This window comes from Lontra canadensis, unplaced genomic scaffold (assembly GCF_010015895.1).
Source record: "Lontra canadensis isolate GAN:19392208 unplaced genomic scaffold, GSC_riverotter_1.0 scaffold35, whole genome shotgun sequence".
Lineage (NCBI taxonomy): Eukaryota > Metazoa > Chordata > Mammalia > Carnivora > Mustelidae > Lontra > Lontra canadensis.
In genome coordinates, this window is record NW_022631029.1 from 14363383 (window position 1) to 14383974 (window position 20592).

Here is a 20592-nt window from a genome sequence, read left to right on the forward strand (position 1 = left end):
TGGGAGGGGAACTCTGGTGCCCTTTTCTGACCTATGAATTACATTCGACAGGTTTCTTTTCTTTCTTTCAGGGTCCCCCGTACATAACCTATTCACTATATCCACATGCATTTTTATAGCTGAATACATTTCCCTAGGCTTAAAAGTGACCGTTTTAATGGTCTTAAGCCTAGTGATTAAATAAATATGATTAACTGGCTGCTACCATGGAGAGTTCAAGAGAAGCAAACTCAGCTGGGAGGACACTGAACACCCACCAGTGTCTGCCAAGGTGCTTGGGGCTGCGGCGACAGAGGGATTACAACAATTGACAATCAGGGCCCCTGTGTGTGCTTGTGGACCTACCTTCCGGTGACCAGCTCTAACTGCCAACAGGAAACACTGGGGGAAGGGAGGGCCTCCTCTGGATAGGATTATCAGGGATGATATGAGGCATAGCCTCTGCAAGGACACAGAATAAAAAGGCTGAGATCCGAGCAAGATGGGAGCCAGATCTGGGGGAAGAAGAAAGACAGGAACAAACCTGCCATGTTTGAGGAACACCAGGACATTCTGGTTTACTAGAAGGTGCCAAGAGAGGGGGATGGTGGATGGAATGAGGTTGGCAGGTAGGCAGGAGCCTAGGCATCGGGCCCTGCAGGCCAAGGAAGGTAGATCTGTATTTTATTCTAAGGTAGGGATTCTTCACGGTTTTTGTGCCGGATACCTCATGGGCAGCATGAGCATGAGCATGAGCATGAAGCCTCTGGACCACTCCTTACAAAGTGTTTTTAAATGACAAAGAACAAAACAAAACAGAAATTTAAAAAAAAAATAGGATTATGAAGGAGCACCTGGGTGACTCGCTCAGTTGGTTAAACATTGGACTCTTGATTTTGGCTCAGGTCATGATCTCAGTGTCATGAGATCAAGCCCATGTCAGGCTGCGGGCTCAGTGGGGAGTCTGCTTGTCCCTCTCCCTCTGCCCCTCCCTTTCGGTTCCTCCACTGCCCCCACCTCTCTCTAAAATAAATAAATAAAATCTTAAAAAAAATTAGGACTATGTAGATCATAGTTGGGGGTATTGGGGTAGGGGGTAATGGAAGTGGTTTATCTTGGTACGGAGGAGTATTTTATCAATTACATTGGTTAGAGTTACCAGAATAGAAAGCAGATAGACTTGAAGTCAACTTTTTATTGCTTTTCAGTTCTTTAGCCAATGCATTCCCATTTGCCTGAAATAGGGCAACTGCTCCCATCACTCCCCTACACCTCACCTTGGTACCCTTCTGACGAAGGAAACCCATTATATTAAAATAATTATCAACATATTAGGTAATTAATTTATCAGATGGTACAAATGATTACTTTGCTCATGCTTTAAATAACAAATTCTGGTGGTGGGTCTACTGTTATTTTTAGTAATCATGGACATACAAGACATGTAGCGATATATGCAACCAGCATAATGTAGGAAGAGAATATCAGGGCATTCTTTCAGTGACAAAGTCACAGGTCCTGCTGTGGTTTGCTGTTCCCATTTGTAACAAAAGGAAATGTAATTTTCAGTTGGAAGTTAGTGAAAATAAAGATGCGATTTTTTTTTCCCCAATCCAAATTTATAGACCCCATGGAAATTGCTGGGAGGTCTGACCAAGGGGTGTAACATGATCTGATTTACGTCTTTAAAAAAATCAGCCTAATAGATGTTGGTAAGGCAAAAGAAAAAAAAAATGCACTAAGGTCATTTCCTGCAGAGAGGCTGGCTGGCAATGGCCAGCTATAGGGAAGGGCAACACCATGGCTTTTCTTGCTGAGAAACTGCTGGAGAACAGATCCGTCTTTGTGAGCGCTCCCTGGGCTGGGGATGAGAAAGGCCTCGCTGCAGCAATAAAGCACCTCTGGTCTCTGCTGTAGGGAGAGGACAGAAGGTCACAGGCGGAAAAGACCCCCATGTGAGTCAATGAAGCTCAGAGAAAAGAAACCGCATTTGCCCATTTCCTGTAAGCAAGGCCCGATGAGAACTCCCCGCCAGGCAGGTTCTGCTGAGACGACAGGAGCTGCTGGACACAAGGTGAGGCCCCAGCGAACAGGAGCCTTCAGTACGTGGTGGCCAGTGCTGGGATGAGACTGGTCTGCTCTGGTGCCTTCTGTCTGGGACCATGATCATGCACTTTGGAGGGAGGGTGGGGCACAGAGAAGTCTTAGGAGCCACTCACCCTGCAGAAGTCGAGGGATGTCCCCAGGTGATCTATAAAGTGACTGGGGCTCAATTCTGACATCTAGGGTTGGGACAAAACCAGTGTGAGCTCCTCAAACACTCAAAACCTGAAACCTAGCTTGCCCACATAAAAACATCCCAAAGGAAACCCTCCTCGTAGCAGGGCAAGCAAGGATACCTGAGACCGAAGAGGTAAAGCAGGAGCTCCAGACCTGGGCTTTCTTCTCTTGATGTGTTTGCAGAGGGGGCAGTGGGCCACCCGCTTCTTACAAGAACCTGTGCTTGTAACACAGAGGGGCTGGAGGGTGGGATTGGGGAGACCTAGACTTGCAGGGCCCTCGGAAGAGGGGCTGCTCGGAGCCCCGCGGGGAGCCAAGAATACAGTCCACCACTGCCAAGCCCTGTGCTTGGCCCAGAAGTTTCTGCCAGACAGCACTCCCTCTCTCCCCAAAACTGAAGAATGTGCCTCACTCAGGGTCTTGCTCCTCTTTCTCTTCAGGGTCACTGAGAACCTCTACCCTACGTTTGGCTTTTTAAATTTCTTTTTTACTTTTTATCTCCCGAATGCCTCCAGTGTAAAAAGCAGCAGCTCGACTTCCAGTTCTCAAGTGGTCCCCAAAACCACACACAGTGACACAGTGTACTAAAAAAAAAAAAGTGGGAGTGTCTGGGTGGCTCAGTGGATTAAAGCCTCTGCCTTCAGCTCAGGTCATGATCCCAGGGTCCTGGGATCAAGCCCCGCATCAGGCTCTCTGCTCATCAGGGAGCCTGCTTCCCCCTCACCCTCTGCCTGCTTCTCTGCCTACTTGTGATCTCTGTCTGTCAAATAAGTAAATAAAAATCCTAAAAAAAAAAAAAAAAAAAAAAGTGGCCTCTGGCCAATCTGATATAGAGTAAAAAACAGAGATTCTTAACCACAGCCTAAAATTGGGGGCGGGGTGCGCAAAAGGAAGGGTGACTCCCTGACTCTCCTTACCCATCCACCTTTGGGGAATTTACAAGGAATGGCACAGAGGCAAAGACACAGTCAGGTAGGCTGGAACAGGGAGAGGGGGCAGTCTGTCGTTCTTTAAGAGTGAGAGATGTCACTCCCCCCCCTACCCATAGAGGGACCAAAGCACCACCAAGAACCACTCTACTCTACAGATCCCATGTCCACTTTGACCTCAGATCCGTGAAACAGCTTTTGTCGAGCCAACATCAAACCATGTTTTAAGAGGGTGGGGAAATACCCTTTCCCCAATCCTGGCTCTTATTCCAATGGCTAAACAAAAAGCTTTTATGGGAATTATTTCACTGGGCGACAAGGCACGAAGAAAGTGGTCTGCTTGCAGTCTGAAGGTCAACAGTGCTGCTTTGTCTGAATTTGTGTCCTCCATGGGGCCGAGGCTGAGTCGTGCCGCCCTCCAGGGATCTCTGTGGCAATGTGCGTTCATCTACAGACTCACACAGAGTGAGGCTGCTGAGGGCAGCTGACTGAGGCTGACCAGCAAATTACACCTCCTGTCTCTCCTTTGGCTCTCTCATTAGGTTTGTTTTTAGGTCAATGAAAATGTTATCAGCCCTCCTCCTTTGGAAAATGTTTGTGGTTGCAGCTGAGCGTGACTGTTACAACAGCTGACAAAGGATTCCAAAATCATAGGGCACAAGAGTCAAATGAACCCCCTTAGCAAAAACTCTTCTTGCTTTTTTCCACTTCATTTGGGCTGTGTTCATGGGGCGGCTTCATTAGAATTCCTGCTTTCACTCCTACTCATGTGAAGGGTTTTATTTTATTTTTCTAACGAATCACATCTGGTGTGTTTCAAAAAGGCATCTGGTATGGACTGAGTAGTTGTGTCCCCCTAACATCCGTATGATGAAGTCTTAACCCCCATTGTAATGGTATTTGGAGGTGGCCCTTTGGGATGCAATTAGGTTTAGATGAGGTCATGAGGCTAGGTCCCCCACAATGAGATTAGTGCCCTTATGAGAGCTCCCATCTCTCTTCCAGCCATCTGAGGACACAGAGAGAAGGTGAGACGGTGGTTGTTTGCAAGCCAGTTAGAGAGGTCTCACCAGGGGCCAAATGTTCTGGCATCCTGATCTTGAATTTCCCAGCCTCCAGGAGTATAAGAAGTAAATTTCTGTTGTTTAGGGCCCTCAGACTAAAGTACTTTTTTATAGCGGTCTGAGCTAAGACAGTATCCTAATTAAAGATCAGTCTTATGTTTGCCATAATGAGAAATGGAAAAGTATTCATTAGTGTCCTTGACTGCTTAGGACTTCTTCCACCAGCCAAGGAGTGGAGAGAAGGACTTGAAGCAGGTGGTTACACTAGCAAACTTAAGATGCTGGTCTCCCATTATTAACCAACATCAAATGCATTTACCTTCTAATCATCTACCTGAAAAACCCATGGTACGAAAACATCATGGATCCAGGGATTTGGAGCACTGGAAAGGAAGTAATTTAACTGCTTTACTTTACAGATGTGGAAACTGGTACCCAGAGAGGTGAAGCAACAGGTACAAGGTCAGATAGCTACTAATGACAAAAGTCAAAATAAAACCCTAGTGTTCTAATCCATGCTGAGAAATGCCTATCCCAGATAAGGCACTAAAGATACGAGGTTTTATACATGTTCCTCAACCCATCTGCACCACAGCCAGTTAAGTCGTACATCAAACCTTGGCTTCCTCTGAAACATTCTCCACTCAGCAACTGGGAGAATCTTCTCAAAACGCACAAACTGCCCTTGCTTAAACCTCCCCCTACTCCTGCTAGTGACTCCCTACTGTTCTTAGGATAACAGCCTAAATATTGAGCATGCTCTTTGAGGCTCTGCATGGTCTGCTTTCTGCCATTTGCAACTACTACCTGCCAGATGCACTTGCCTTTAAAGCAGCATGCTCCATCCTACCACAGGACCCATCCTACCACAGGACGCTATCCCCATACTGCAACTCTCAATCTCACCTTGAATCTAGTTAACACACTCTCTTTTTTCAGATCTCACTTCCTCAAAGAAGCCTTCCTTGGCCCTTCATGACTAGGTCAAGGTCCTTGATTAAATGCCCTCACAGCAATATGCTTCTCTCATGTTCAAAGATTTTATTTCCACTTGTTATTATATTCTTGTTACTGTAATTATTACTTAATGTCTGCCTCCTCGATGAGGCTGTAAATTACCAGAAACTTGCTATCTTGTCACCATTTTATCCTCTATCAAGCATATCATCTATCGAGCGTAGAGATGCTCAATCAATATGAATAGAATTAATGAGAAAAAGAACTTAAAAGTACACGTAAGACCCTCGAGGATCTTAGAGTCTAGAAATGTCTTCTGAGTCATTTGTACATTGGGAAGCGAGCTATTCAATGATCAATGCTGGTTCACGTAGATCTTTCTAGGAGAGAGGGAAATGACTTGATATTCTTCTCTCAGAAGCACGCTTTCTTCCTCAACACCACATCCCATAAAATATAGGAACATTTCAACATCTACTCAATCTAATGTCACTCTTCCACTAACAAACGTGAGGCCTCCATCAAATGGAAGTTCCTAAACCAAACCAAACCTCTGGGGTCCCAATGGCAATTTTGTTCCTTACTGTGGTTTCTTGAGACTCCATCAATCAAGCCCTTCGCTGTATAACACACAGAGATAACCCTCCCTTCATACCATCCCTGTTTCCAGACACATTCTTCATGACCACCGCCAGCAGCCAGCTCATTTCTCATTTCAGACACTCCTCCACTTTCCCGTGGGGACAGCAAGCACATGGCCTATCCCCCACCATCTGACAACAATTTAAATGAAATCTCAGCCTCAGTTGCTGGTTGTATTATGGAGGGAAGCCATCATCGAGGAACACTGCAGAACTTAGAGCAGGCATGTGTCAGAGAACACGGACGGTGTGGCGCTTCAGACACAAAAGCATAAGCAAAACCCCTTTATGTGAAGGCAAAACAACATGTGACATTGACTGTAAAGGAAGGCAATTTACAGTTTTTTAAAGACAAATATGTTTCAGCTAAACATAACATTCAAATTTGTGAAAACCAAGCCGCATGAAGATGTTTTCTCTCTTCTCTCTCCTCTATGGAATTTAGTCAATTCCTGTGGCTTTAACATCTGGACAGATGGCTGGTGAGGTGCCGTCTGCGAGGGGGATATGCTGTTTAAAGGGCAGTCGCCTCTGTCAGCTGTAGGTGAGTCATCGGTCATTTGGGTTATTTGCAAATAAAAATAAGCCTACTTTTTTTTTTAAGATTTTATTTATTTATTTTGAGGGGGTGGGGAAGAGGGAAAGGGGAAGAAGACTCCCTGCGGAGCAGGGAGCCCGATGTGGGGGGGTCAATACCAGGACCCTGAGATTATGACCTGAGTCGAAGGCAGAGGCTTAACTGACTGAGCCACCCAGGCACTCCCCCCCCTTTCTTTTAAATTATTAGCATGATTAAAATGAGTACATCATCACATCCACTTGGGGAGGGGGGTCCTTTCAGCACCTCTTATTTAGTTTCCCACTGTCTTATAATCAATAAAAACCATTTTTTAAAAAGATTTTATTCATTTATTTGACAGAGAAGAGAGACAGCCAGAGAGGGAACAGGAGCAGAAGCGGGGGAGAGGGAGAAGCAGGCTTCCCGCTGAGCAGGGAGCCGGATGTGGGGCTTGATCCCAATCATGACCAGAGCTGAAGGCAGACACCTGACTGAGCCACCCAGGTGCTCCAATAAAAGCCACTTTAATGTTTACCTTCTCCAAGTAAGATAAGCCAAACATAAGGTAAGGGGGAGCTAAAGGTTGTGGGTCGGCATGGCAGGCACCCTGCAGCACCTTCCCAGGTGGGGTTCCTCCACTCATCCTGGAGGGCCAGTGGGGAGGAATTCCACCTGGATCCAGCTGGAAGAACCTGGCACACTTCTCGCTCCTACAAACTGGGGCTCTCCAAGGTGGCTCCCTTACTTTCTCCACAGCACTGAGAATGCTCAAGAATGCAAGGCACGCTCACATTTCAATGTGATTGCCAGAGCACATTCCAGGCTGAGCTATAAATCACGCCCTGGCACTTCACTGTTGTTAAATGTCCCAGAATATCTTCCTGCCCCTTAATTCAGATCAGCTAGAGATGAGCGTCGTGACAACGCCTTACAAGCGCCTCTCCTTCCACGACCACATGGTGGGCACGAGGAACAGTGCTCTGCACTCAATGATTACCAGCCAAACAGAAAGGACCTGAGACTTCAATAGGGGAATGTTTTTTTCATTTTAACAGAAAATTTCCGTTCTTCCCATTATCCCTGAGAGAGCTAGATGTTTGAGTGCGGGCATTCACGGCTCCACATCTGCAGAAATCATATGTACATTCCATATTGCTTATGTCCTCTTGTCCCCAGGCTGATTTCTTTTATTAGTTCATAAAACCCCGAGCCTATGTTCACTTCTCTTGCTTTATATACCACAAGGTCTCTTCAGGTACGTTGGCCTTGGATTTATCCTCGTTTTATCACTTTTTCTTCAAAACGAGAGAATGCAAAAATATGCACAGAAGAAGAGAGACATTCTTAAAAGGTTGCCAAGATAAATCCAAGTCATGTTTACAGTTGCCCCCCAAAGACAGCGTGGAAAATGGACAATGTAGTGGCTGCTCATTCCGTTATCCAACGAATGCGAATCGGACACACTCTGTGCCACACATCATTCCAGATGTTAGGAATAAGGCAGAAAATGAAAGAAAAGTTATATCCTGGTGCAAAGATACCAACACAGAGAAAAATACATGATGTGGCAATACTATAAAGAAAAAAATAAAGTCAGGAAAAGTGGCGAGTGCTTGGGAGGGTAGGGTGGGGAATGGGGGACAGAAAAAGCCCATGTAAGGACCTTTGAGCAGATACCCGAAGGAAGATGAGGAAGTCTGTCACATGGAGATCCAAAAGAGCTTTCCATACAGAGAATCCAGTTGCCAAGGTCCTGGGGTATGAGTATAGAAGAAAAAGAAGGACAGGGTGAGAAAGCACAGGGGAAGAGAGAGTGGCAGGTGATGAGGTGTGGAAGAAGCCTCATGACCTGATCATGCTTGGCCTCAAAGACCACTAGGAAGATGCAGCAATGCCACAGAGTCAGGAGGGAGACATGGGTGAGACAATACGTAACTTAGGCTTAAAAGAAACTCTCTAGCTACTGTGTTGAGAGTGGACAATAGAGGGTCAAGAGCAGAAGCGAGGAGACCTGGCAGGAGGCTTCTGGAATCATCCAGCCACTACGGAGATGAGGGGAACCTGATAAAGGTGGTCCAGCTGGGTGTGATCACGGTGTAGTTCTGGCTGTATCACAAGGCAAAGCTCATGGTGGTGTTATAAGCCAGTTACCTGTTACTCATGACTGCTTAGACCTGAATCAAGCCTGGCAGAATGCAATCAACAGCTGAGACATTTTGTTAAATACTTCTATTAATTATTCTTTACAAATAATAATTCATTTAAAATCAAACTTGTTCCCCCCAAAGGGCACAGGACTCCCTCTTATTTTAAGCAACACATAAATATCACCTTTATTTCTGCCTGAGAATTACCAAATTTACATTTGAAAAAAAATCCATCCAACAAATCTTTCTGAGGGCTGGATACATACCAGGCACTTTCTTGGGCACCAGGGTACAGTAGCGCCTAAAATAGACAATATCTCTGTCTGTGTCCTGTCCCACGCTCCTGGATTATTTTACAGCATCGGCAGTAATGAAGTGCTTACTTGTACCAAAGCCCTGCTATGTTATCTTACTGAACCCTTAGAAGAACTCAATTATCATCTGCATTTTCTAGCCAAGGAAACTATAACACAGGGAGGTTGAATATGCTGCCCAAGGTCACACAGCTAGGAAGTGGTGAGGCCAGAATTCAAAACACTAGAACAAGAACTCTCAGCTTCTGCATGTTCCTGGATCTTAGGTAGATTCCAGAACATGAGTCCCAAGAGACTTTTACTGTTCCTTGATCATTTGGGGCAGGGCACTTGACTTGTCTTAGCTTCAGTTTTCATATCTACAAAATGAAATGTATTAAACTAAATAATCTCTAAGGTCCCTTCAGGTCTAAAACTTCTAGCAATCTTGCTCTAAAACCCAGTGCTCTCAGAGCTACATAGCCTAACTATAAGAAGAACACAAAGAGAAAGCTCATGCGCCATACAGTATAATTTCTCAAGGGTGGCTTTTGCATAAAATAAAGTAAAGCACTGGGGCGCCTGGGTGGCTCAGTGGGTTAGGGCCTCTGCCTTTGGCTCAGGTCATGATCCCAGGGTCCTGGGATCGAGCCCCGCATCGGGCTCTCTGCTCAGCAGGGAGCCTGCTTCCCCTCTTTGTCTCTGCGTGCCTCTCTGCCTACTTGTGATCTGTCTGTCAAATAAATAAATAAAATCTTAAAAAAAATAAAATAAAATAAAGTAAAGCACTTCCCCAGATGACCCTTTGTGTTGACCAGCTAAAAGAAAATAAGTCATTTTCAAGGATCCTCTAAGGGAGAAAAATTTTAGTAGCAGTGGAATCTATAGCAAAATTTCTTTCTTTCAAAACCAACCAACAATCTGGAATTATTGCCTTATAGGAAGGAGAAGACCAATCTCAGGTACAGCTAAAATGTGTCTTCCCTGTGCCTGGTTAACTTGTAACAAAATCAAGAGTAATCCCACTTGTCTGCTGACAAAAAGTCTTAAGTCTTACTTCCTGCAGTGTCCTTGTGCCTGACACAGGGTAAAGTTCAATAAATACCAGTTGACTGAGTTAGTCTTGAGTGATTTAATGACTGCACTCAAGAATAAACAGATGAACTCATTAATTTAACAGTGATAAATGATAGAATTTATAGATAGAATTTATTGATAGAATTTATATAGATCTGGCCAGCAAATTTCCTTTGCCAAATAAAGGCCAGCAAATTTCCTTTGCCAAATAAAGGTGAAGAAAATAGTTTAGATTGATTTTAGTCTTTAGTAGAAGACTCCAATTTTGTAAACTGGTATTTTGAGGTGTGTGGGGAGTAAAAGAAATTCATTTATAGAACTATAAGAGGAAAAACCAGTCTGCTCAGGAAAAAAACGAGATAAACACCTTCAGCTCCCTGCATGACTTCTATAGAGTTAATCCCAAACTGCAGTTTGATGGCTGAAGATAAGGCCATGGTTCAATTTCAAATGCTTCACCATCAATACTAACCATGAATGCTGTTTGCAGAGAAACCACCTGCTCATATGGGGTCAACCCTGCCCATAAAATGACCTACACATAGCCGTGTTCAACTAGACAGCAGGGTAGAGGAAGTCACACAAGCCATGAGATTTCTCCTGGACCCTTCATTCTTCAGGCATTTTTCAGAAGTTACCCAAGAACGTAAGTATCAATCAGATGATATAAAAAGTTTATGCACAGTCAACATCAAGGGAAAAAGTCAACATAGTACCTTTTCTTCACAGAGACTGAGTATCAGACACAACTGAGAAAATAAGAAGGAAGAAAAATAGCTTCTGCTATTAAAACCTGGAATATATAACCAGATCAAAGAAGAAGCTTGATGCAATTATGTGAGTAATTTGGGGGAAAAACTCAATTAGCTGGGAATGGAAGCCTGGATAGAACTTCCTAACCAAGACTATTTACATAATTTTTAGGTGGACAGACCTACGCTAGATTTTAGATAAAAAAAAAAATCATAAGCATGTATGAACAATTATTTTCTAGTGACTTTTTTACCACAAATAATCTCAGTCAAAATAGAGCTACTGATAAACTGCAAAACTGTAAAGACAGTTGAGATGTAAACTTTGTCAACAACACAAATTTACTCTGAATTCTCAACTATAGTTTCCCCTCCCTCTGTTCCTCTGTTCCTCCGTTCCTTCCTTCCTTCTTTCCTTCCCTCATTCCCTCCTTCTCTTTTTTCTTTCCTCCCTCCCTTCCTTCCTTCCTTCCTTTTTTTTCCTTTTTAGCCATGGGTGACTCAGAAGGAATATGCTTCTGGGTATATAAATTTAAAAGTCACATATACTCTTACTTAAATGACGCACACATGATGGAGACAAAATAACTCTTCTTCTCCAATTCTCACAGCCTGTTCAGATCTGCATTTGATAACAGTATGGTTTTTCCCTATTTGCTTTTCTTTGGTGTCCATGAATGGAAGCAGAACAACAACAGCAAAAAAGGCACAGGAATCTGAACCACAAAAATAGTAATTTAACATTATTCATACTAACATCAAAATGGCAAGTGTCCACAGGCACTTTTTTGTATTTACCTTCCTGCTTGCTCTGGAGTGTGAGATGGTCTTTGTAACTAGAAAATATTGGACATCAAATGTGCCCCTCAACGAAAAATCATGTTAAAATCATGGAGAATCATATTAAACTATGACCCATTTATCTTATGCATTAATCAGCAACAGTTGAAAAAATAAGACATATCCTTCCCTAAGAGAATGGATAAACTGTACTACATCCATACAATGAAATATAATTCCAGTGATAAGAACATAGGAAGTTCTCAAGCCACAAAAAAGACATGGAGGAAACTTAAATTCATATTACTAAGTGAAAGAAGCCAGTCTGAAAAGGTTACATACTATATATGACATTTTGGAAAAGGCAAAACTATGGAGATGATAAAAAGATAAGTGGTTGGCAGGGGCACAGAGGATTTTCAGGGCAGTGAACCTATTCTGTAAGATGCTAGAATGATGGATATTTGTCATCACACCTTTGTCAAAAGCTACAGAATATAGCTCGAGTGACGTCTAATGTGAACCATGGACGTTGGGTAGTGGTCATGTGTCAGTGTAGGTTCATTGATAATAACAAAAGTACTGGCCTGGTAAGATGTTGATGGTGGGAGAGGGCTCTGCGTGTGCAGGGTGGGCGGGTGTATGGAAATTCTCTGCACTCTCTCCTCAGTTTTGCTGAGAGTCTAAAACTGCTCTAAACAATAAAGATTATTTAAAAGAAAAAAAATGCAAAGTAAAACAAACAAAAAATGACAACACTTATGTCTGTAAAAAGCTGTCACAAGCTAACTTTTATATCTCTATCTGTACCTCTAACTAGGTCCAAATACCTGGAAGGAGACTACACTGATAACCAGGATCATACCCGAGGAGACACATGGAACCAGGACATCATCATGGGGCTGTTAGTTCTGTTACCGTTGTTTGATTTTTTAAAAAATCATGGAAATATGTGCACTATTACTTGTGTATTAAAAATAAAACTGTTTATCTCTTTAAAATACTCACTTCATATTTATGTTAAAGAGGTCCAAAGTAAGTTACTAATATCATGACATTCTATCCCTAAATACTTCAGAATTCATCTCTAACAAAAACATTTTTCTACCCTAAAACTATTTTTTTCTAATAACAGAAGAAGCAGAAAAGATTTTCTATTAAAATACTGGGGTGACTCAATTAATCTATTTCTTTTTAAAAAGATTTATTTATTTGAGAGAGATTTAGAGTGCACGGGTGCAAACAAGTGTGCCTGAGCAGGGGAGTGGGGGTCAAGCAGAGGGAATGCATCTCAAGAAGACTCCCCACTGAGCACGAGCCCAAGGTAGGACTCCATCTCATGACCCTGAGATCATGATGATCACAGCGGAAATCAAGAGTCCGACACTCAACTGATTGAGCCACCCAGGCACGCCTCAATTAATCTGTTTCAAAAAGCTAAGGTCATATCAAAGAAAAACCTAAATCCAAGTGTTGAGAATTAATTTAATGGTTATTGCAAGGTTTTCCTAAAAACATTATCATCATTATTCCAGCCCCTTACTTCTATACAACATTTCACATTCTGTCCTTTAAAACACTAGCAACCTTACATACCCACAGGCCAAAATTAATTAAATTTGTTACATTTTTTAAGTTTTGGTCATTTGAATTACAAAGGGAATACAATACAAAAGATCAATCATAGCAGATCAAATGTCTTTTCTTTTTTTAAAGATTTTATTTATTTATTTGATAGAGATCATAAGTAGACAAGGAGGCAGGCGGCGGAAGGGGGGAAGCAGGCTCCCTGCTCAGCAGGGAGCCCAATGCGGGGCTCAATCCCAGGACCCTGGGACCATGACCCGAGCCGAAGGCAGAGGCATTAACCTACTGAGCCACCCAGGCGCCCCCAGATCAAGGGTCTTAACCAAGAATTCCTAATTTAGAATTCTCAGCATCCCCAAGAAATATGTGGACAAAATTCAGGGCATCCGTGAACTTGAATGGAAAAAAAAGTACATCTTTAGTTTCATTAATAACTGAAATCCAGCATTTTCTTCCAGTATAAATGAAGGTCATGGATCTCAGAAGCATTAGCAGACCCTGACTTTGTCACCATAGAAATCATTACATTTTCAAACCAGAGTGGTTGGAGCAGGTATTTCAAAATATCTTGTAGAAGGTGTATTAATTACTAGACTTGTTGCCAGATCTTGTAACTTAAAGCATTAATTAAGAAGCACATGTGTAACTCTTAACCACAAATTTGTAATTTAAATATTTTGATAACTGCATTTCAATATAACTGAGTTTTGTTGTCATCTTATGTATGTATTTAATTTTAGGCACAAAGAGATGGCCTTGTAGGGGGAAGGGAGTTCATAGGTTTCCCAAGATGCCAAAGGTCAAGAACCCAGGAACTGAAGCTCCCCTTTTCATAATTCCAACCTCCAAAAAGCCATTGTCCACAATGCAGTGTGCACTTCTCCACCCTTATTCCTTTACACGGCCAAATATATAAAAACATCTAGGAATATAATTTCTATTTTATGTGCTCTGTCATTGTGTTTTGCACTTAATTTTTAAAATATATTTACAAGTCTCTATAGAGTTTGGATATTCATGCTGTTTCCACCTTTCGGCTATTATAAAAAAGATTAATAAAACTCCTTGTATATATCTCTTCATAGACTTCATAGATCTTCACTTTTAAGAAATTTCACGGTAACTTCTATTTATAATCACTTGTGCCAAAAACAGATATCCTTAAATTTAACCACAAAGTCATTTTTATATTATGAAATCAACAGAATAATAGCTAGTCTTGTCTTTTTTCTTTGCTTTGCTTTGCTTTTCTCTTAAAGATTTTTTTTATTTAGTTGACAAAGAGAGACACACACACAGAGAGAGAACACAAGCAGGGAGAGTGGGAGAGGGAGAACCAGGCTTCCCGCTGAGCAGGGAGCCCGATGCAGGGCTCAATCCCAGGACCCTGGGATCATGATCGAAGGCAAACGCTTAACCAACTGAGCCACCCAGGCATCCCAGCTAGTATTTTCGTACTTACTATGGGCCAGGTCCTAAGTGCTTTGCATGAACTAACTCATTTCAATCCTTACAACCCTAAGGTGGGGCACTGTTTCAATTTCAGTTTACAGGTGAGGAAACTGAGGTACAGAGCAGTGTTCAGTTTCTAAGCTCCCAAAGTGTGTGATTCTTATGACAAATTCAAATAAGCAGGAGTTCTCAGCGCATGAGAAGCCTCATTTAATATGGGTTCCATCAACGTCACTTTGAAGGGAGTAGTAGAGGATGACTGACACTTTGTTACATCAATTACCTTCTGAGAGTGTGTCCTGAAGCTCCTTAGAATTTCACTGTCATTGTACATTTCAAGAGGTAGATCAAAGAGTAAAGATCACAGTGATTATTACAACCCACCACCTAATCCATTGGGGCAAAGGCTAGATGGGATATGTCTAGTGTCAATATTGAGCTCCTTTGCCATTAGAAATGATAGCACCATCTTGGACACAACAGAGGGTCTCCACTACATTGGACCCAAACAATTTCACAGGCAGTGACAGCAGATCATAAATCCAAAATAGAACACATGCCAACAAGTTAAAATACAAGCATACGTTAATGAAGACCCAATCTCAGTGCAGACCTGGTCTCCTCGGTGATAAGAGCCTTATTAAACTCTCCCACGTAATTCATCAAGGCCCCATGCTGGCCAGGGCAAGGCTAATCTCTCCCCAGTTAGCAAGTTCCAGACAGGCTGAAAGAAAGCAAACCACGGAAATGGTATCTTTTTTAATGATCTGGACTCTGCTGAGCACAGATTAAAAAAAAAAAAAACAAAAAAACCCACAAAACTCCCTGCTGCTGTTCCATGTCTGCCTTAACATATCCAAGCAATGAAACATCACTTGGGTTAATCGAGACAAGAAAGTTCTGTCCTCTTCCTCTACCCATTCTTGAGCTTCGAGCATCCACGCTGACAGGGCAAATCATCAGAAAGCACAAGTAACAAAAATGTCATAAAGCTCAAAGGTGGTTTGCCAGTAAGAGGAGCTGAATATCCCATATGACATCTACTACCAGAAGGCACAGAGCCAAATGCCTCATCTTCGTCCCAGACTGGAGGCGGTGTGGGGAGGCTGTGGCATCCAACCATCCTGGGTTGGATCTAAAATAAGCTGGGACTTTCAGCAAACTGCTTAACTCTCTGAGGCTCAGTTTCTTCGTCACCTAGGGTGACAGGCAGTTGTGTGGATTAAATAGATCTTACCTCACGCTAGTCATGGTTCAGCCATAGGAAGTGCCTTCAGCAGGGAAGGGATGCCCTACTGCTGGCTCTAACTCTACCTGCCCCATTTCCACCAGTCACACGAGGGGCCTGGGTCCCCCAGGAGTGACAGGAGGGGCTCTTCCCAAAGAGGCGGTAGAAGCAAATGCCCCATATGAAGTCATGGACTTAGCAAGGGACCACCAATACAGCTGAAAGAGAAATGGCCCAGAGCAACCCGAGAACAATCTCTACTCTGAGTTTCTGAACCAGACTCACCGGGTCTGAACTGAATTTCCACCTCTCACTTCCAGAAGGGGTACAGACCTATTCACGGGCTTAAAAATATTTGTACCACTTCAGTCAGGAATTTCGTATTTTATCCATTTTATCCTCCTGATATAAGATTACACAGATATTCTTAAATGTCTGCCAGTATTATTTATAATAGTGAAAAGTTATAATTTATCTAAATATCCAATGAAGGATTGGTTTAAAAAAATTGGTGCATTCGTTTGACGAAGTACTGTGTGGTTATTAAAAATAACGTTCTTTTTTTAAAATTAATTAATTAAATTTTTTTTAAAGATTTTGTTTATTTATTTGACAGGCAGAGATCACCAGTAGGCAGTGAGGCAGGCAGAGAGAGAGAGAGAGGAGGAAGCCGGCTTCCGGCTGAGCAGAGAGCCCGATGTGGGGCTCGATCCCAGGACTCTGGGATCATGACCTGAGCCGAAGGCAGAGGCTTTAACCCACTGAGCCACCCAGGCGCCCCAAAAATAACATTCTTAAAGAATATTTTAGGATGTGGTGACATGATCTCAATGTAGTTAAGTGAAAAATTCAGGAATAAATTAGTATGTGTTACAATCTCAATTTTTAAAAATTTGTGCTTATACAAACTTAAGTATACATGCTATTTAGGGATACATATGTGTAGCAAGTTTATAGACAGGCAAGGCAACAACCAACACGACTCTGCAGAGCAAGGGGTTCTGCTTTGCCATTAAGGGCACATTTCCTCAGTTGCACTGGTAGCTACATTTTGTATTAACCTCGCTGCCACTCTGTATGTCTGCAACATTCATGATGAAACATTTTAAAGTGTGTGTATAATGCCAAGGAGGTAATACATCAAAATGTAGCTACTGCTTTGAGGTGGGGTTATTAATGACCTCTCTTATTCACAGTGTCCAAATTTTCTACAAAGACTATGTGTTTCTTTTCATCTTTTACACCGTTTTTATCATTGGAAACCATTTTTATGCCCACCTCAGAACTCATTTTTTTTTTAAGATTTTATTTATTTATTTGACAGGTAGAGATCACAAGCAGGCAGAGAGGCAGGCAGAGAGTGAGAGAGAGAGAGGGAAGCAGGCTCCCCACTGAGCAGAGAGCCTGATGCGGGGCTTGATCCCAGGACCCTGGGATCATGACCTGAGCCGAAGGCAGAGGCTTTAACCCACTGAGCCACCCAGGCGCCCCAGAACTCATTTGTTTTTTAAGAGAGGATGCTTGGTGCTGAGCAGTGCCCTCCATCAGGGGCCACACCTGGCTCTTCCAACATCCTGTTTCCCGGGACACCACGAACTCTGGCTTTCCACTCAGGCATCGCTCCCCCATTAAAAGTTAAACCAGAAAAGTGCTGTGGGGGAAGCCATGTCCCTGAAACCATCCCACTCGCATCCTCTGACGTGAGAAGAGATTTGTAGGCGGTTGCTAGGAGCATCCTCCTCTCTGCAATTTGTTCTCAAAAGTATAGGTTTGCCTTTTTTTTTTTTTTTTTGGTCCTGGAATATTTTACGTTCTATCCTGCCAGGAAGCTGGGGGCTCAGCCAGTGGCTTGGGTAAAGTGGTGGAAAAAATCAGAGAACTATTATAGCGTCAACCAGCATGGACATTCCATCACCATTTATTTTTCACCAAGTGCTGGGGTGGAGGGTAGGAGGCTAATTTTTTGGATATACGTCACCATGCCTGAAGACCCTTCCAATTCCCTTTTTAAAATGGGAACTCTTAACATGGGTCTTGGCTGAGCTCCCTGGCGCCCATGAAATCACACATCAATCTTGTAAAATTTCTGGAGCCCAGATTCCCAAAGGACTCCATGACCTCCCTAAATGATGGGAGATCCCTGTCTGTAAGAATAAGCTCTTTTCTTAGCTTTTGCCCTTCTATTTGGTCTCTAAGTCCAAGTTTAGTAGGAGGTTAGAAGGAAAACTCTCTTCCAGGCACCTACCAAAATCTTGTCATCTGAGGCTTTGAACTAAAGCAAGATGTCAGTAGGAATGTTTGATGTTATCGTCACTCAAACACCCTGTGGGGCTCTATACATACTTTTTAATCAAGGGGGGAAGACTTCGTCAGTGTTAACATCTCCCAACTCTATGTCACAGATACATTTCTTTAAAAGGACCGTATGTGTTAAATTCTACTACACATTAGGAGGGCTCACTGTTTTTTCTGTTTTTAAAAATGAATCAAACAATCAGTATATACCAAGAGCTCAGTGTGCACACAGCACTGGGCTAGAACACAGTGGAAACTTGACCGTGATCCCCAAAGGACCCCATCCCTTCATCTAGTAACTTCTTGTTGAAAATACACATCTGATGACTATCTTTCCACTTATTAAGTGGAATCAAATTGAGAGTTACTAATATTACTTTCCCAAGCCCTCACATCCTCCCGTATGAGTCATCTGTCGGAACCCACTTTCTTTTCAGATACTTTCCACGACACATAGAAACAGTCTCAGGCAACTCTTCAGTAATGCTGCTAGCCAGTTAAGGGACTGTGACTACTGGATATCACCGTTTTAAAGCATCTCCAAGCAGCCTACAAAGGCTATTTATTAGAACAATTCATTTATTGGATTCAGCTACTTAGTTAGACACTGTTGCCTTCATGGCAAAACATCTTCTCATGAGTGGCTCCACCCACCGCTTCACTCAATGCAATGTACCTCCATTGAGTGCTGGTTTGGTGGGAGGCACTGAACATCAGTACCACTTCTTCTGAGGCCCTGGCTGGATCTGTCACACATCCTGTCATTTCCATATGACTGGGATTGTCAGTGAGCCTGGAACACAGCAGTCTTCATGTCTTCCAACAGCATCTAGGAGTCTAGGATCTTTCTAACTTTTACAGTTATTATAATACCATGTGACAGTTTTTGGAGGAAACTCTGCTAAGGTTCTAGAATCTGTCTCCCAAGATTCAGAAAAAAATGCCAGGCAAATTAGAAAGGAGTTTGGCCATAGCTGAAGCATCTGGCCATCCCTAAGCATAAAGGTAGATTTCTTTTCTATAAAAGTCACTCTATCATGACAAAACATGATATGAGATGATTAAAAACGAAAGAGAGAAATATCCTTTACAGCCGCACCAAGAGAAAAGAAGTCAGACAGTTGATTATATGAGACTTCAGTGATCTTAAGAGAAGGCAAGGTTATTGATGCCAATCAGTAAAAAAAACCAAATCACAATTCATAATTGCAAATAATCCTTTCATATAAGAGGGGTTCATGGTTTTTCGATTAAAAAAAAAACTTCTAAAGATATGTTTTCCTGAAAAAATAAATATAATAAATATAATGCAGTTGAAGAAATATGTTTGATGACATGTGATCTTAGATTAAAGTCTTGCCTAAATCACTATATCTCCCTGGGCTTCTAGTCTTCGTTTTCAAAAGTGAGAGGACAGAACTATATGACGGCTAAGAGCTCTTTCAATTCAGAAAGTCAATGATCCTAATAATTACCAAAAAATTAAAAACATTCAAACATGCAAAAAAACTTGCTGCTATGGGACGTTTCATAGACTTCACCTGTCAATAATAAAACATTCAGCAAGTAAAGTAAAACCCAGAAGAACATCATTTTTTTGTCCTGTTACTATGGTATCCGAGTAAACTGGTCCAACACCATCAATCTGATGGTCTAAAGACTGGAACAAACACCATATGGTGAAAAAAAGATGTCCAAGTACATTAATTAGATGCCAGCTCAGGATCACTCCATCACGGAAATTTGCATCACACAAAATTCTGCAATAATTAAAAATAACTAAAAGCATTGTTTGGACTGGTAAATAAATGTTATTGGTTGCGAACCCCATGATCCATGTTCAACAAATTTTCCGATTTTCACAGTGGTTTTAGAGGACTTGATCTTAAACATCTCTTTTTTTTTCCCCCAACAAATGAGGAAACTGAGGCCAAGCTTACACTATTAGTTAGAGGCAGAGCCAGGACCATGACTCAGCCCTTAAGTCTCAGCACAGAAGCTTTCTCATCTCACAACAATGGCGTCCATGGTTTCTGTGGAGGAGAAAGACTGGGGTCGAAAGTCGAATGGATCCACCATGCACAATGAGTGCACTCCAAGGAAGTATACATGATGAATGGATGTGGGGAGTTCAAGAGGACCTGAACACCCACCCACCAGCCCTTCGGTAATGAGTGCAGCAAAAGCCAAGGTTGGCTTCCCAGCTGGGGGGGACAAAGAGACCATACAAAGAAAGCTGCAAAAATTAAGCACCCAGCACACAGCCCCCCAAATTCAAGAAACCTCTTAACCTCTATTAGCACCAGCACTCGACTACCATGTCATTAAATATCTTTAGTAAACTTCTGCTTTTAAGGAAAAATACAACAAGGCTCACATTTGGTAGGTGCCTAAGTCTGTACCAGGCAATGTGCTCAGTAGCCTCACTTTTACTGTTTTATTTGACCCTCACAATAATCCTGCCAGGTTGAAGTCTTTTCATCTCTATTCTCCAGATGAGAAAATAGAGACAAGGAAAGGTGTTGCATTAATGGGAAGAGTAAACTCTTGATTCAAATGAAGATCTGCTAAA

At 42.4% G+C, this 20592-nt stretch overlaps 1 protein-coding gene across 5 annotated transcripts in view; it reads right to left on the reverse strand.

Annotated features, from left to right (window-relative positions):
* Positions 1-20592, reverse strand: part of ARHGEF3 (Rho guanine nucleotide exchange factor 3) — a 318215-nt gene that overhangs the window by 123355 nt on the left and 174268 nt on the right. The window lies entirely within an intron of this gene.